Source organism: Leopardus geoffroyi, chromosome B2 (assembly GCF_018350155.1).
Source record: "Leopardus geoffroyi isolate Oge1 chromosome B2, O.geoffroyi_Oge1_pat1.0, whole genome shotgun sequence".
NCBI lineage: Eukaryota > Metazoa > Chordata > Mammalia > Carnivora > Felidae > Leopardus > Leopardus geoffroyi.
In genome coordinates this window covers 90,336,787-90,354,970 of record NC_059332.1, presented here as the reverse complement: position 1 = coordinate 90,354,970, position 18,184 = coordinate 90,336,787, and the positions used below count along the sequence as shown (strand labels likewise).

The 18,184-nt window shown below is 38.8% G+C and overlaps 1 long non-coding RNA gene across 1 annotated transcript; it reads left to right on the top strand.

Moving 5' to 3' along the window:
- Positions 1–14,399: 14,399 nt before the first annotated feature.
- LOC123608772 lies at positions 14,400–17,513 on the top strand. Its single transcript, XR_006717431.1, has 3 exons — positions 14,400–14,504; positions 16,949–16,998; positions 17,413–17,513. It is a non-coding gene; the product is annotated as an uncharacterized LOC123608772 (long non-coding RNA).
- Positions 17,514–18,184: the final 671 nt, after the last annotated feature.

The following is an 18,184-nucleotide window of genomic DNA, read 5'->3' as shown; positions in this document are numbered from 1 at the left end:
CAGAATGGTACCAGTGGTGAATGGATCCCACTCTCCAAGATAAGGGAGGAAGGGTATTTGGTTAAATAATATCGACCCCCTCTTCAATGAAAAACAAGACACCTTGGGAGTAGAGTAGAGCATAAGTCAGGATGGATCCAAGGTTCATTTATGGGCAAATGATATTTTTCTTGGATATGATCCTAACTTCCTACAACTAACCATATCCCCATTTTTTTTTTTTGCACTATCCAGTGACTTGAATTCAGATGCATAATGCTTATGCTGACTAAAATCCAGTCTCAACATAAGAACATCTACTCTAAAGTCTTAGTGCTTTAATAATCCCTTTCTGGGGAATTAAAGAGACCAGCTAAAAAAGATCACTGCATGTGGATCTTTTAAGTATTTTAGCATCTAGAGACAAACTAATTTAACAGAAAAGAGTTTTTTTCCAAGTATTCTTAAGTTCAGATAATATAAACAATGAACTTTTCCATTTGTGAATATGTCTGACCCTAAAATAGTAATGAAAATTAGGGGGGGAACATTTACAATATGTATACTGTAATATGTATTTACTTTAAGACTATCTATCTTTGAGATGCTCAATCATGGTCAGATTTTAAAAATAAAATCACCCCTTAGATTATTATCCAATATGGTAGCATTAAAATCCCTGAAGATAAAATAGAAGCATGGGGAAGTTGTTTTCCATAGAAAAAAAAACAAGGTAAAGGTGGAAATTTCCTGATTCTCATTCTCATGAACCTTTATGCCGATTTCCTTAGTTATAGTTGCATGGATGGGAATAGGCACTGGGGATACATACTCTTGGACTTCAAACTAAAATAATTACTTTGAGTTCTTAGATTTCTGGACTGCTCTGACTAAGCACTAATTTTCTAGGTTCTTTTTCCTGTAAATGAGTGAACATTCACATGGAGAATACAGACTCACAAGCAAAAATCTTATATGACTTCCTTTCTTCCCTAACCCAGTGAAGAAGAAAAACCCTAAGAAGGAAGCATTTTCTCCTTACTACAGACATAAAGTTGTCAGATTTAGTAAAGAAAAGTACAGGACACTCAGTTATATTTGAGTTTAAGATAAAGAATGTATAATTTTTTAGAATTTATTTATTTATTTATTTATTTATTTATTTATTTATTTATTTTAGTGTGAGTGCATCCCATTGAAGTATTTGGATGTACAGTATTTTATCCAGCAGCTCTAAGGAGGAACACTCAGCCCACTCCTGGTTGAACATGGGTGTGGACATTGACCAGCAACCTGTGGGTCCCTGTGGAAATCGTTGCCTCATCGGGGCTATGGAAGAAAAGCACTTTGGTCAACAGATCTTGGTCCCTGCAATTGCAGAGGCACTGTCCCAGTGTTTGTCCTGTTATCTTAGGCTGCACCTGGAGAGATGGTCATTTTATCGTCTCCATGTATTGAGACAGATTCATGTGGGGGAAGTGGCCAAGCATGCAGGAACTGGGCCACGAGGCAAAATTAAGCCTTCAATTCTTTTACACTATTCTGATGGAGGCCATTTTAAGCACGGCATCGATGTCTATATTCAAACAGCTGCATGGTAATCCGTTTGCATTCGTTGGATTATATTCAAGGTCTACAGGCTTCATCTAATTTAGGGCATAATCTGCTGACCAAAGAAATAAATTTTATGACAAAGAAGTATTTGTTGTGGGCCTCCTGCACAGTCTTCCAAAGGGGATTTTTCCAGGTACCCTTCCCAACTCTACGGTAACCAAGCCAAAATCATTTGTCCTTCTCAGTCTTGGCTTTCTTACCGCACTTATATGCAGTATAGGAAGTGAAGTGGTTTGAGATATACGACTTAGCTGAATATTATAACCAGAGCTGAGAAGTGATGACTTATCCAGCAAGTACTCAAATGAAAATCGGTGCGGATTTTTTAAAAGAGGTAAAGCCATTGTCCCAGCAGTGATTTGATTCCCACCACTGGCTATTTATGATTTTTTTTTAAAAAGTAAATTAGAAGATGCAAAACATTTATAAGGAATTTAAATGTGTAGTGTAAAAAAAAAAAAAACCCTCAAACCATCATCCTATTAAAAAAAAAAATCTGATGAGTTATTTTAACCAAGGACAGTAAATTAACACAAATTGACCAGTGGTTTGAACAATAAGAATGATAACATTTTGACAAATCAATACAATAAAAGGCATGCCAGGAGCATTAAACAAAAGAGAAAAGCCAAAGAACTCTACGGAAAGGCATGTTTTCCAGCATAGCTGTTTCAATTGCTCAATGTTCTTTTCCTGCAGCATATGAAGGACGCCTAGTGCCCCCTAGCTGAAGAATCTATGTAGTTCCCCGCCCTTCCCCCACTTAAGGGACAGCTGACATTCTGGGTGCCTCTGCCCCTGCACTCCTTTAGCCCTTGGAAGAGAGCGGCTCTCCCTGCAGGAAAGCACAGGGCTGATGTAGGCTCTCTCTGCCTTGTCTTTTATAAGTTGTAGCAAGCAAAACTAACATCTTGTCTCTCTCTTTTTTAATAATTTGTTTCTCTCCAACACTTAATCCAAAAGGAAGATGCTCAGAGTGTTAAAGTGGTCCAGAGCCTCTAATGTTGCAGTAATGAGGTATGAGGAGCAGGCATTGCTCCCTGGAAATCAAGTGCATTGTGAGTCAGGGCTTCCAAAAGCAGCCCGGTGTGTACCTGCAGGTTTCTATATCAATGGCTGCTATTAATTTGTTAGAAATTAAGACAAGCGTGTCTATGGGAAAAGCTTTTTTAAAAAATCTTGCAAGAAAATAGACCAAGATGGATGTTTTTGGCTGAGAGACTACAGTAGGTTTTTTGGACTGGTATTTGCTATAATTTAAAAGTATTCTAAAATGAACACTTATAACTTTATAGGTTAAAAAAATAGAGTAAACTTAAACAAAACAAGAGTAATTGGGGGTTGTGTATTCAAGTTTGTCTTTCATTAGGTTTCAGGAGTTCTATATAAACCTGATACCTTTGTGAGCTTTCATGGTAGTATCAACTCAGTGTATCAACCATGCAGGAGCAGTTTCTATACTTCAAAGACCTAAAGCAGGAGAATATTACAGAGACCTCTTGTACCCCTACAGCCCTAGATACAGAATGTAATGGATGTGCCTCTTGAATTAAGAGAGTAGTTTTTAGCTCTAAACCACCTGGGCTGAGCTAGCTTGGTAGCAAATCGTGTGGCAGCTGGAGAACCAATGTGGAAGTCGCTTTTGAACATACAGAGATGGATCCCTTAAATGAAATGCAAAATTACGGGTAGTAATGCGTTGTCCAAATATACTCCATTCTCCTTTCCTTCTTGAGTGTTGCAGAATCTCTGTATTGAAGTCAGGGACTCTATGTATCATGACTATTTTCCCCCAGAAGTGCCTGGCACATAGTAGACATTCAGTGAACTTCTGTTGAATGAATGAACTGTGAATCAAAGCTGAATCAAAATTACATCGTCAGATCTGATCAGAATCCAGTTAGGAACAAGCACAGGTTAAGACATCTAGCACAAATCCAGAACAAGTGTAGGCACTCAGTAAGTGCGAGATAAATGTCCTCCCTCTAGACCTCAGGTTTTTCTGCTGTCTACAAATCTGTGCTCTTTCTGCAAGATGGTAGTTACCAAATGGCAACATTGTGACTTTGAAGATGTTAACAAGTGGTTAAAGAAATAAATACAAAAGCTCTGGGGCCAAATAAGTTTGGAAAATGCTGCTTACCTTATTTTGCCCTTAGAAAAGTACATCAGTTAAGCAACTTGTTTAACAATTTTAAAAAATCCTTTTATCTTTATGAGTTATATATGCATATAGTTCTACAGTGTTTGTTATAGAAAATAGAAACCTCTCGTCCCAGCTTTACATTTCCCACTTTCCAGAGGCACTTTTGATTCTGTTGATATTACTTTCAATATCTCTAAATAGCCCTAAACAACTATTTATACTCCTCTATTTTTTGATATATTGGTTTTAGGTATTATCTATTGACTGTGACAATGAAAATGTTAAGAAAAGGGCTCAGGCAGTGCTATAGCATCGAACAGTGCAGGCTGAAATTCAAGGGTGGAAGGACTAACAGGATACATACCCACCCCAGTCCCTTGGCATCACGTGGAGAGGGGTGCTTGGGCAAGCATGGCCTGACAAAAGGATGTGCTCTGGAGAGGGACACTTCTATTGCTCCGGTTGCTTTCTTTGTATGGGGGGTTTGGGTGAGGGAGTGTGACAGTGACATTTTATACAGATGAGGGTGGTGTTGCCAGTAGATATCAATACGTTGCAGCTTTATGCCCGTTGCCTACGGCAGTCACATTGGTCCCAGTTGACCCACTGCCAGGTAACCGGAGAAAACTTCTGGGTTCAATAGCAGACAATCCAGTATTGTCTTTGACTCCACCCTCCTGGTAGTTATTTCACACTTCGGTTAGATCAGTATTTGGTGTGTTCATTATTATGGCCATTTGAAATGCTATTCATGGTTGAGCTATATAGTCCCCTTCGATAAATTTCTCCTCCTGTACAACTTCTACTTTTCTCTGGAGTTATTTTACTGTTTTATGTTGCAAAGTTTTCTATGTACCTATGACTAATTTACCCCCAAACTCTCCCTAAGTTGTATAACCTTCCTCTCAATATGTTCAAACACAATCAACATTCCCTTGGTTTTGTCTTCTTGAAGACATCTCTCCCAGAGCCTTCAGATCTTCTCTCGTCTGGATGGCTTGCCCTCAGTGCCTGTCTCACACTTGTGGCTGGCTTAGTTCCTCACCCTCATAGTGGTCACTGTTGGTGTCCTTGCTCAGATCCCCTTAAAGGGCTGGGGTGCCCATCCTGCAGTTGCTGTGTAGGCTAATGCTTCACAGATGACTTTTCTCCAGCAAATTACCTGAAGTCAAATGGGAGCCACTTCAATCGATAGGTTACACCCTTCCCATAGTCAATGCTGGATTGACACAGGAGTACAGATGTCTGGCCTCCTTGCCTTTAGGTGCAATTTATGCAGCTGAGCTCCCCATGGGATTGGGCTGAGCTGTTCTTCAGCTGAGTCCACATCCTTGTTTGCCTCCTTCCCCTGCCCTATCCTGCTTCCCTCTCTCCCTTTATCCTGAGAGCTCTTTCTCAATAGATCTCCCTCAATAAAGAACATGGATTCCTGTTTCAGGCTCCACCCTAGGAAACCTGACCTAAGACAACTATCATCCTGAGGAGCCCTTTCACATTTCTCTTGAATTTCTCACAGTTCTCCCTCATCTTCTGAAATTGTGTCTTCCTCCCTCTTAGTTTATTTCCTTGGCTAAAGGCATCCTTTTGTAATTTCCTGAGAAAGGTTGCATGGGAGTTAAGTTTTAGCTCTTGAATGACTTAAAATATTGTAGGCTACTCTTACACATGATCAATAGTTTAGCTTGGTATAGAATTTTATATTGGAAATCATTTTCTGGCAGAATTTTAGAGGCGGGGTTCCATCCCTTCTAGTTTCCAGTGTTGTTAAGAAGTCTGGTGACTTTTTGATTCCTGAACCTTCTTTCTGTTACCTTTTCCCCCCCTCACTGGATTCTCTAAAGATCTGTTCTTTTCCCTAGTGTTCTGCAGTTTCTCAGTGATATGAGTTGATGCAGATCTATTCTTTGTTCATTATTCTGAGAGTGCAATGAAATCTTTCAGTCTGGCAACTCATGTGCTTTGGTTTGGGGAAATTTTCTTGAATTATTTCTTAGAAGGTTTCACACTTAAGTTTTTTCTCTTTTCTTTTTCTGTTTGCAATTTCTATTATTTATATGTTGGAATTCATGAACTGATTCTTTTATTAAAAAAATCTTTTTATCTTATTTATCATCTCTTTGCCCTTTGCTCTGTTTTCTGGGAAATTTTTTTTTCAATTTTATCCTCCAGCTCACATTGACTTTTTATTTCTGTAATCATATTTTTTTTTTAATTTTTTTTTCAACGTTTATTTATTTTTGGGACAGAGAGAGACAGAGCATGAACGGGGGAGGGGCAGAGAGAGAGGGAGACACAGAATCGGAAACAGGCTCCAGGCTCTGAGCCCTCAGCCCAGGGCCTGACACGGGGCTCGAACTCACGGACCGCGAGATCGTGACCTGGCTGAAGTCGGACGCTTAACCGACTGCGCCACCCAGGCGCCCCTGTAATCATATTTTTTAATCTCAAAAGCCATAACGGTCTCTGTTCCATTTTTAAAACATCCTTTTCTTGCTTTTGAACTCAAGATATTTACCTTATCTATCTGGAGTACATGATAAGTTTTGGATTTTTTTTCTGCACAGTTTCTTTTTTCTCCAAATTTCTTTCTTATTATCATTATTATTGTAGTTGTTGCCTCTGTATTTTATGATAGCTCAAAGATCTCTCAAATTTCTGGTGATGTTGGCTGACCTCTTAACTTTGGAAGTAAAGCTCTGTAAAGCTGTTTGGTACCTCCATGTGCTTGGGTAGGGCTCTTCAACTGTGTGCTTCCCTGTAGGGTTACTGGGCTGTGCCATTTCATTGGAGAAACATCTTACATTATTATATTGCTTAATATATATGTTCAGCTACATGTAACATAAAATTTTTAAAAAGAGTAACTTAAACAAGGAAAAAGCTTATTTATATCTAATACAGGTTTGGGATTAGCATAGCACTCCAGAGTGTCCCGGACCCAGACATCCTCTACCTTGTTGATCTACTATTTTGTGGATGTTACACTGATTGATACAAGAAGGCTCAGTACCATGTCTACATTCTAATCAATAATAAAATGAAAAAAGGGAAGAAAGTATATATATCCTATTCCTGTAAGTTATACATATAACATCTGCTTATATCTCAATTGGCCAGAAATATTGGCCCACATCTCACGGCAAAGTAGGTTGGCCTTTTATGATATACACATAGCCATATGACCAATTAAAAATTATACTACTATAGAAGAAGAGAATAATGGATATTAGGATACAACTAGAAGATGATGGCATAGTCAGTATATTTAAGGCATTTCTCTTGGGCAGGTCAAATCTCCCAGGAAAGATTCTTCCAGAATCCTGACTAGATTGCTATAACTCTGGCTGTCAGAGTTCTAGGAATTGAATGAGACAAAAACAAGCAAACAAACAAAACAAAAAACATAGAAGTAGCGATAGTGATAGTAATGGGGTCTGGGTCTCGTTATTTAGTGTGTAAACTTGTATTTAACATAGATAATTCTGGTTTTCTAGTCCAAAGACCAGTGCTCCAGAAATAATCTAGCTTTTGGTTGGGGGTGGGGGTGGGTTGGTTGGGTTGTTGAACAGTCAGCCACTTTTCTGCATGGAGTGGTAAGGAGGTCTGAGAATCTAATTTTCAACAAATCTTGGTTTTCAGTCCCGTCTTCACTTCTAGTTTCAGAAGTGTTGCCTCCAACTGCTGAGTACAGGAGAAATTGGGTTGCTTCTCAACTTTCCTCACTCTTGACTTAGAATTCAGTTTTCTCAAGTCTCCCAAGTCATTAACCACTCACTCATCTGCTTTATAGCTTCAAAATTTTGTTTTTTGTTGATTTCTCACCCATTCTCTTTATCTGAGAGGTTTATGTTTAAAAAAATCCCTTACATTTAAAACAATCTCTTAACTTCTGAGATTCAACCCATTATCATTAACCTAAAACCTGAATTGTTCTTGAAAACCGTTCATTTTGAAACCTCACTTCTTTTATTCTTGGAGCATCTATTAACATTTCCTAAGGAAGGTACAATTTGGTGTGATGATGATGGTGATGATGATGATTATAGCCAACACATACTGAGTTCTTACTGGTATATAGGTAATGCACTAAGTACTTCACCTTTTATTTCTGGGACTGACATGAAAAGCAATTATACAGGTAGTACTACCCTTAGACCTAGGCATGCAGGCTCCTGCACCAGACCCCAAGATCAAGGGGTTCTGTGCTTTGGGAGTGACTTCTTTGGCAATTTTTAAGACTTCATCTGGGCCTTAGGACCAACCAGGGCTGGCACTGCCACCCAAGCAAGGTATAGCAAACTCTACTTAAGACCCATGTGAGTTCTGGCTCCAGTTTCTCCCATTTAAGGCATTCTCTGGCCCTCTATCCCTTGCGTTAGGTTGACCAGATGCCCTAAGGTACTCTATAACTCACACCCGTAGAATCATCCCAGGGCCTGGTGGCCAGCCTGGTTCCAGTAGGCTGCCCTGGTGAGCTGATCCAGCTGACTGGAGCAGCATTCTTTCACAGACTCATGTAAGATTAGATCAGGAGAATGTGGCTGACATGCTAATCTGTGGGAATTCTCACTCAGCCACAGAATAAAGAATCTGGATGTGCACTGCTTATGCAGTAAACAAATAATGCATGTTCCTTTTCTTTACCATTATTAAATCTTCATTGATACATCACGATACCTCACATGAGCCTGTAAAGATTCTTCATCCTGTGTCCAACTGTGTAAGAGTTACCCCAAACCAGTACTTCAAATCCAACTCTTACCAAGTATATGAGGAAATGTAAATGATAGTTCATTTTATGGCTATTTTAAACTTACTATGGCTATTTCAAACTTAAAATATGGTTATTTTAAACTTCATAGTGTAAAAGTAGAATGATACATCTTCCAACCATGTTTCCTCTTGAATTCTTTAGATTGTAATCATTGCACTCCTAAATTGTTATGTCTCTCAACCTTGACTGCACCTCTGCCTTTCCATGCTGCCACCAATGGAGAAGATAAGGCAAGAAATCTATGGGCAAAGTGAGAAAAATGGTCTCTATACATACCTATAAGCTCGACTGGTGATTTCTGCTGGTTCTGATCGTTGGGTGCCCTGTGCCACCAATCAGTATATATTCTGAACATCAATCCTTGTTACTTCATGTAACTTTGTTTTATTGTTCTTATTGCACTAACATAACTGAAGGACAAATGGAAGAAATATTTTGCTTAAATTCTCAAGCTAAGAAGTTAATGGCAGAACAGGGATGTTAGCCTAGAGCTGTCTGACTCTAGAACTTGGTTTCCAGGCTACACTCTACCACCCATAAGATCAAAAAACATAGATGCAGGGTTTACACATATTTTCCCCCAGAAGAATCCATTGCACTTTTTTATATTCTCCACTCCAATTAAAGTCATTATAATAAAGTATAATACTTTAAAATGATAACTCCATTTATCTGAAATCTCTGAAAGAGCGAATAAGATAGATTTAGATGAAATGGTAAAAGGCTCAGAATGTGGTGCAGTGAAAATTCTTGGGCTTTTGATTCACACCAAAGTGAATCCCAATTCCAGAAAATTACTTCGACTTTCCAAGAGTCATTTTTCTCATCTGTAAAAGATGAATATTAAATAACTATCTCAGTAATTAATATTGGGGATTAATAAGATTGCATGGATAAACCATAGCAACTGTACATGTAGGCATTCAGTGAATGTATTTTGTCTTCCCCAACTCCCAAACACACAGTCAAGGATATGGGTGATTCTGGTTTACAGACCTATCTAGAAAAACCAACCTCTTGGGGCGCCTGGGTGGCGCAGTCGGTTAAGCGTCCGACTTCAGCCAGGTCACGATCTCGCGGTCCGTGAGTTCGAGCCCCGCGTCAGGCTCTGGGCTGATGGCTCAGAGCCTGGAGCCTGTTTCCGATTCTGTGTCTCCCTCTCTCTCTGCCCCTCCCCCCTTCATGTTCTGTCTCTCTCTGTCCCAAAAATAAATAAACGTTGAAAAAAAAAAAAACTTAAAAAAAAAAAAAAAAAAGAAAAACCAACCTCTGACTGTCAACATATCCCCTTGAGTCCTATCAAAGATATATAAAATGAAAGTGTCAGGGAAATAATACACCTCTGTCATAGTTTCATATCTTTTACTCAATTTTGCCAAATGCTTTGATCCAATGACACACCTGAGTTTCTAGAAAATTTGTTGAGTATAACCTATGGCTGAGTCACTGGTTTTCAATATTTAGATCTTGGAACAAGGAAGAAAAAAAATTTCACAGAATACTTGTTAAAGACAGCTTTGAAACTTTAAGAAAAGGAAAAGAAAAAAGAATGGAATTTTAGAATATATATAATTTTGGAGATTTATTTTGGAGACATTTTGAGCATGGAAGACACAATGAGGGCAAAAGTTATTTTTATGGTAAAATTGCTTTTGGTGAGTTTGCAAAAGCAAAGTTGGAGAGTTTTTTGAGATCCAAGTGCCAAGATTTATAGACAGCAGCTGGCTAGTATTATCCTCATATTTCCAAGCACAATAGACATATAGAAACAAACTAGTTTATGAATTTAACCTTGAGAGAAAACCAATCAGAAATTCTGCTGCTACCCACTGGCATGTGGGTTGCCCTTTTCCCTTTCCTGCCACCCCTGTCCACTCGTAGAACATACTATACTGGTCACCAGGCCTATGAGAAAGGTTTTTCACATTGATGCTCCACTGGCTTACCCCATCAAATGTGAAGGTCAACTCCTCATGGAGCTCTCTGCTCTCCACAGGCCTGGCCATGTGTGCAGAGAAAGAGTAATCACTCTGCGGATCCTACGTGGGGAAATACTTTGGCTGAATATTTACTATATGAAAAATAATATTTTATTGTTTGATGGTAAGAAGACTCTTTTGGGGCTTCTAGTAGAGCTACATTACATGAATTTGTAGCCTTTTTGCATGGGAAAGTAGCATTTTTATTTTTAAAATAATATTCCCAATTTATTTTACTTCTTAAAATCTAAGTCTTCATACCCAGTCATGGCCACCCTGCTTTACCCACAGAAGTAAAAACATTCATACTCATGATGATTATGTTCCAACTATAATTTAGTGAACAAGAAAATATTCTGGGAGAGAGAAATGTATCACTCTATAAGCACTGTAGAAATAGAAATTTTCTTTTAGTTTGTGGTTCTAACAAACACATTCTGAATAGGAAATAACTTCTACAAAGGCAACTCAAGAGGCCTAAAATTAGGACCATCCTTTGAGTTAAGTAGAATATAGTATCCAAAGGTTAGAATATAATGAGACTACACATTTTCATACCTGTCCTTTCATAAGGGAAATAGAGAATTGAAAATTAAACTCTTACTAATAGGATTCTGGATATTGGCTTTGTATATTTTGAAAATATAAGAGAAATGAAATTACAACTCAAAGCAGCTTTTAAAGTTGTAATGGAATCATGCTTACTTGAAATGTCCATGTGCAGGCTCAATAGACTGCCCATAACATTATCTAGCAAAAATAAGAGTCGGAGAGAAAACTGTTTATTGTGTGGAGTTGCTAAATACATATATACTTCAAAACAGGGCGACAGATGTGGAACAGCTGCTCATTACCCATAAGGAAGGGGGAGTCTGTCTTCTTTGAAATTGTTTATAAGCTGCTTCATGTTCAGGTGTAATATTTTTTTCTTTGGGGTAAATAGAATTAAGCATTCATGATCAGAATTTTAAAGTATATGTTGATTTGCAACAACAACACTCACATATATCACATAATCAAAATGCTTCACACTTTAATTATAGCAATATTCATGAGGGTCCTGTTACATCTAGTAATTATAGTAAACACCTATCAAATGCTTACTATGTGCCAGGCACCACTCTAAGTAATTCAACTCATTTGATCCTCACAACTACCTTCAGAGGCAGGTACTATTCTCATCTTCATTTTACAAAGCTCAGAGAGGTTATTAACTTGCCTAAGATCACATAGCTAGTAAATGGTGTTTGCTGCCTGGATTCAAACACTAGGATTCTGATTCCAGAATCTACACTTGGCTCAACCATCACATTATATATTGCTGTTCATAAAACAAAATATAGACTATTTCAGGCATGTATGCTATGTAGTGTGTGACAGTCATCACCTTAAAAGAGAAACTTTCTGACCAAGAGGATTATCAGTCAGAATAGGCTTGGCTAAGATACGGAAACAAAAGTGACACAATAACATGACATGCCCAAGGTCGGTCAGCAAGAAGCCCTGCTTCCCCAGTTACCTAGGGACCTAGACCTCAGTTTTCTCTGGCAGGGGAAGACAGGACATGGCAGTGGCACCACAGTTCCTAAATGTCTCCGCTCAGAAGTCTCATATTTCAGAAGTAGAAGGAGGAGGAGGAGAAGGAGGAGGAAGAGGAGGAGAAGGAGAAGAAGAAGTCGTCTCACATTTCACTTTCACTTACATTTCATTGGATGAAACTAGTCGCTTGGCTGCACCTACCTGCAAAGCTGTTGGGAAATGTAATTACCCAGCAGAAAAATATTAGAAAACAGCCACTGACCAAAGAAGAATAAGAAGATTGTAAGAAGCATTTAGCTACTCTGACTGTTTAGCTACTGTAAATGTTACAGAAATTTAGGAGACACGGTATGGCCATATTTCCACAAAGCATTTGACAATAGTGTCAAGAGGACAAGACAAAGAAATGATGACCGGAAGGTCTTGTGGTTAAAGAACAAGGATGGCCCCTAAGGACACAAGACACAGGGCAGCCCCTTGCAGAGGCCTCAGCCTGATCACTGGTTCTAAGTCCAGAAGCAACAGATGGCTGGAACACCTGAATGTTCAGGTGTCTCTCTGACAACAGTGATATTTAAATCAGATTGCTAAATTAATTGATTTATAGTAACAGTAAAGGTGGAGAAATCTTCTTATTTTGGCAGATACATTTGGTATTCTGGCTGATTTGTAAATTCTGAATGATATATAAATTCTGTATATGCATCGTATAAAATCAGAGAATATATGAAAAGAGCAAGTAGAATAGATTGTTTTCGTTACCATTGGCTTAAAACTAGGAGAGCCCTGAGCTATGCCCGACTACCAAGGCAGGTCCACATATAAGAACTGGTGAGAATGGCATCTTGGATACAGCCAAGCCTACTTTGGGTCAGTCTGCCATTGCCTCAGCTGTCAAGTGGAGGGAAGGGCACACCAGATCAGGGATTCATGAAGGAACAAGAGGATGTGGCTCCCGGTCCTTCTCTGGTCCTCTCAGAGACACACCCTGATGTCTGAGCAGCTTATGAGAAGTAAGTTGGATTCTGCCAGATTGGAGGATCCCAGAACTTGAAGTTCACTGCCTTCATGCAGTCCAGGGCTCGGGAAAGGGAGTAGCGGCGGGGACATAGCCGTGCCACGAGGACTTCACATCTGAATTCCAGACTCATCGTTTCTTTTCTTTTTAATTTTGGTAAAATATACTAACATAAAGTCTATCACCTTAATCACTTTTAAGTGTGCAGTTTGGTGACATTAAGTACATTCACATTATTAAGCAACCATCACCACTATCCATCTCCAGGACTTTTTCATCATCCCAAACTGGAACTCCGCACCCATGAAACCATAATTTCTTAATTTATTTTTATGAAAGTATAATTGACATGCAATACCCTATTCATTTCAGATGTAGATCATAGCAATTTACTATTTTTATACGTTACAAAATGATCCCCCTGAGAAGTCTAGTTACCATCTGTCACTATGCAAAGTTATTACAGTATTATTGACTGTATTCCCTATGCTCTACTTTATATCCCCGTGACTTATTTTCACCAAAGTTACAAAAACCTAGGTACCCCTGTGTTTTATTTCTTGTCTGTCTGCCGTCTGCCACAAGGCTGTACTCATTTACACGTGGCTACATGTACCTGGAGGACTGAACACTCGTCTCCTGGTTAGGGTTGTAGGCACACAGAACAAATTTCTCTGCTCCCTGACTCTGTTCCCCAGCACATGAACATCTGCTCCCTGCGTGACCACATTCTTTCTTCCAAGTTAGTATTTATTTATAACAAATTTGGACGGTAAATATATTCATTTTTAGTCCATTTCTGCTATAACAAAATACCAGAGATTTGGTAGCTTATAAACAACAGAAATCTGTTTTTCACCTTTCGAGAGGTTGGCAGGTCCAAGGTCAAGATATCAGCAGATTTGGTGACTTGCAAGGGTCTGTTTTCTGGCTTATAAACAGCACCTATTGCTGTGTCCTCACAGGGTGGAAAGGGGGGCAAGGAAGCCTTCTTTGGCCTCTTTCATATGGGCACTAATCTCTTCATAAGGGCTCTGTCCTTATGACCTAATCACTGCCCAAGGGGCCTAAGTTCCTAAGACCACATCACATGGGGTATTAGTTTTCAACATATGAATTTACTCAAGGAGGAATACAAACATTTAAACTATAGCACGTTCTTCATAGAGGCTTATGCCTTATTTATCACAATAAGTGTTTCTCAAGCTATCTCAGGTATTTATTCATAGATTACTACTACAGAAGAACAATCTTATTCTTATATGTATTTGTTTTCTAATTTAATTTTGAAAAATATCTTAACTGGATGATAGGAAAATACTCTGTTCCTCCTTCCATTTATTATCTACAGATCCTAGGTCAATTAGACAATCCAGATCTGGTCAAACAGCACTACAGATGCTGATGGAGAGGGGGAAGCCAGCCTGGACAACACCCTCTGGAGGCATGTTTTAGGTAAGACTCAGTTCTGGGCCCTGTTCAACTAAGAAGTTTATCCCTTAACTGGATAAAACTATAAGATCAATACGGATCAAATTGTTGAATAACTTCAAGCAAGGAAAGAAATGTAAGATTTCAGAATCAGAATCTAAAAAGGGCTAGTGAGATGAAATGATGACCTCTAACACTGAGACTGGATGGTGGTGGTAAATTCAAGGCTCTGAACCTGGGATCCCAAGCTTCAACTACTCAAGGGCAGGGCAGGGGTCATGGGGTGTATAAATGCTCACTCATCTGACTTTGCTCTTTTGTACTTCCCCGGCTTCCTTGTACTTAGGTTTGCTAGTGACTGATTCTGACAGTGGAATGTGAGTGGAAGTGACATATGTCACTTCTAAAATAAAGAAGCTAAAGATCAGGTGTGCCTTTCCCCACATTCCCTTCCTCCCTTCTGCAGCAGGATGATGCCAGGAGACCAAGAAATGACAAGTTGGAGGAGCCACTAGATGAAAGCAGCATATTTCCTTAGTCACCTCTTTGAAGTGAACAGCTCAAGTCTCCCTGGAATAGGATGTGAGGAGGAATATACCTTGATTCTGTTAAGCTATTGAGATCTTAGGGTGGTTTGTTTACATGTGAAACACAGTTAAGGATTTTAGTTGGCAGTAACTTTATATGAATCAACTAGAAGGATGCTTCCTACTCTTAACTTCTCAGTAGCACTTGACCACCAGCCCCTCCCTCTTAATGGAGATACTGATTTCCTCTGGAAATCTCAGCACTTTCTAGGTTTTGTTCCTACCTTGCTAGCTGCTCCTTTCTCTTTCTTTGCCTTTTCTTCTCAAAGGCTATTAATTATGGTGAGTTTCTCTAGGTTCAGTGTTCTGTCCTTCCCTCTTTTTATTTGATGTTCTTCCATATGGATTCAATTACCATCTATATGCAGAAGACTCACAGATTTATTTCACCATCTGAGGACACTCTTCTGAGCTCCAGACACACATAATCAAACTTCCTACTTGAAATTTCTTCATGGGCTGTTCAATGACTCTTCTTACAAAACTGTACTCATAATCTTTCCTCCCAAATCTGGCCCTCTTCCAGTGTTTCCCACCTCAGTGAATAGCACACCACTTCTCCAGTCACACCAGACAAAAGCTGTACATCCATGAATCCCTCACCTTTATCTAACCCTTCCCTTCCCCATTTTATACGATCCATGATCAAGTTCTACCAATTTTCCTTCTAAATACTTTTCAATTCCATTATCCTCTTGCTAGCTACACCAAGCCACCTTGCCACTATCTGTTACCCAAGTTCCTGCAATAGACTTTTCACTGACCCACGTGCATATACTCTGGTGTCTTCTCAATCCACTCTTCATGGTAATCTTTTAAAAATTAAAATTTCATCTCCCTCCTGTTTAAAACTCCTCACGGTTTCCCATTTGTTGTATTAGGCTGAAGGTAGAACAGGGCCTTGAAGATCCTGAGTGACCTGGCACCCCCTACTTTCTGGCTGACCTCACTTCCTACAGCCTTCCTCTTTCTTTGCTCCATTTGTGTTGGACTTCTTTCCATACCTCATACCTTCACAAGGGTTTTTCCTACCCATTCCCACTGCATATGCTTGTCTCCGAGACAATTTTCTGTCTTCTCATCACCCTATTAGCTCTATCCTTCTTTCAGCATCCTGCTCAAGAGAAGTCTCTTTGAGCTCCCTGATTGGCTCAAATCCTCCAACTACAGGTTTTCGTAAGACTGTATACCTTTTCTTAGGACTTATCACAGATGCAATACTACATTTATTTGTCAGATCATTTGTTCTTCTCTGTATCCTTCACTAGATTATAAACTCTATGAAAGTAGTGGCCATGGTTTTTTTTTTTTTTTTTTTTGCTCATTTTCATCTCCAGCACCTAATACAGTGCCAGATATAGATTATACTCTCAGTATTTGCCAAAGGAAGAATGGAAGGAAAGAAGGTAGAAAGGGAAGATGCAAAAAAAGAATAAATGAAAGAAAACAGAAAGAAGACAGTTGCCTTCTTCTCTGTAGTTGCCAATTTGCACCTGGAGAATTGGGTTAGGTTGTGAGTACCATAGTTTGAGACAAAAACAAACTAGAATATATTCAGAAGAGAGAAACCAAAAAAGTAAGGGAAGGCCAAGTTGGGAATCAGCACCAGATAGGTAACTGGAGGTGTTTTGTTTTTTTTTTTTTTTTTTTTACAATTTCTTATAATCAAGGGATTCTATTTTAAAGAAAAATATGATGTACTATTTTATGATGTGAAACAATTTACATCATTTCGCTTTTGCAAATAAAGGAATTTAAAAGAAAAACACCTTCAGGTTTATAAATAACCTTCAAAATCTATTACTGGGCAAAAATACATGCAAAAATTCTGCAATGTCTCCATGCACACATATTGATTGATACTTTTGTCCCCTTTTCCAGCTTCCTATTTCTATACTAATATAATGGAATTATCTGCTTCAATAAACCTCGTGAGTAGTCTCCTGTGAACATCTACAGCTTAATTCGGGAGGGATAGTTCATAATAATTATCAAAACCATTGTTTTATGTTAAGTAGAATTACTGCCTGATTGCTTCTGAGTTTGATTTTTTGGCTTTTAATAATATTGCATATTAATATGAAAGTTATAGTCATGTAGTCCTGAATTTTTAAAAAAATATATAAATACACATGCACATGGTGGCAAAGTTAAAATTAATAACCAGGTTAGCTACCGAGTTGGACACTGATAAAAGTGACCAACCAAATTATAGAACCATCTGCGATGGTCATTTATTGGGAATTTCCAAGTTCCTAAAAGTTGTTGATATTTATCACAAAATATATTATATGCAAAACATATTTTGCAGTTTTTTCACTTGTATTTCTTTTTTTACAATTCAGAATTTCACAACGCCAAATATATCCTTTTCACCACTTCAAAGCCTTTGAACTGCATACCAGAGGACCTTTTTTTATTTGTTTGTTTCACCACCAGTAAAAATAGAGGAAGAATCAAATGACTTGATTCTGGATTAAGGAAGGATCTTATCTGAATCAAAGGAAGGATATATACTCTGCAGCACTTAGCTCACAGCAGAATATCAAGCTGGATCACCTCAGTCAGTCACCAAGGGCTTCATCAGTGACTATGTTAAGGGAGCAGGAACAAGACTGCGTTCCACATGGCCAATCACATTGGCAGGAGAGCGGGGCACCCACCGTATGTGGGGAAGAGGTCTGGATTCAAGCATTGCTCACAAGAACATGGTTGAGGAACAACTCAGAAATCACATGGGACTGGCCTCCAGCTTCAGATCTCCAAATAGGTAAAGGTCAAGGATAAGGCAAGTGGAAGAACTGGATTTCAGCCACTGACAAAATCTTATGGGATTGTTTTAGAACAGAGTCCAGATCAGCTGCACTCCTGAATGGATCAGAGTCAGAAGGAGCCAGCACCATAGAGTCAAGAGCAAAATTGCTTCAAATAAGCCTTAAGTAAATGGAAGGAATTTAGAATCTCCCCAGGTAGTGGGCAGAGAAGAATGTGAAAATAAAATGATCGCATTGAGCTATGAAAGTCATATGTGAATCAGAAAGTTAATGATTTGAAAAAAAAACACTTTTGTGTCAGTTACATTCATGTACCTTATGAAAGTATTCTAAAGAAATGAAC